We start from the raw sequence: 827 nt of genomic DNA on the forward strand, positions 1-827 counted from the left end.
TTGCATGACCATTTAACAGAAATTTTTTGCCTGTTTGGCCTGAATGTATGTTTTAAGTCCCTGTTTATTAACAACATTTTTAGGTTTGCTGTAAATAGAATCTATATACCCTCACAAATATAGTTCTTCTACTAGATAACCTGATTTTTTAAAACATAAATAAAAGCTAAATGTAAACATTCTAGGACTAAGTAAATGGCAGAGAGATTTCAATTTCTCCTAGTTTGCCTGTTCCTATTAACAAGATGGGACTTTACTTTGTAGTCTAGCATGATTACTTGGGTTCAAAATGCCTTGCTCTTATTTTAAACAGCAGGAGAAAAAAGGCATGAAGACCATTTAGAAATCATATACAATTCATACATCCACATAGCCACATTTTAGACATGTGGTATTATCTAGTTAGGAGGGGACTAGAAGGTAGAGTCTTTATGTAATATGAGAACTGTAGAATGCTATGTCTTCCAAGGATGAAGATTCTGCAACATTCCTAGGGAGACTTACTTCTTTGCCTCCTGTTCTTGGACTCATGTTAAGCAATTCATGTTGGCTTAGGGTGGGTTGTATGGTTAATCCAACAGAGGCCACAGTGACTGTGACCTCTGAATTTCCCTTTGACTTTGACTTTGAATTGCACACCTCCTGCTTTTAATCTTACTATTTAGTAATCTGTGGTGTTTTTTCCCTTCCTTTTACTTCTTGAACTTTTTAGTTTTGACCGAGATTGGTCAGCTACTTTTAAAGTGTTTTCTACTTGGCTTTAGCTACATTTTATGATTTGGTTGAGTTTATGCAATTCTGGCACAAATATCACAAATGTAATACTG

General features: G+C 34.9%; 1 protein-coding gene across 1 annotated transcript in view; it reads left to right on the forward strand.

Annotated features, from left to right (window-relative positions):
• Positions 1-827, forward strand: part of LOC116094299 (vomeronasal type-2 receptor 1-like) — a 43343-nt gene that overhangs the window by 16093 nt on the left and 26423 nt on the right. The gene's annotated exons all lie outside the window — the stretch shown is intronic.

This window comes from Mastomys coucha, unplaced genomic scaffold (assembly GCF_008632895.1).
Source record: "Mastomys coucha isolate ucsf_1 unplaced genomic scaffold, UCSF_Mcou_1 pScaffold16, whole genome shotgun sequence".
Classification (NCBI taxonomy): Eukaryota; Metazoa; Chordata; class Mammalia; order Rodentia; family Muridae; genus Mastomys; species Mastomys coucha.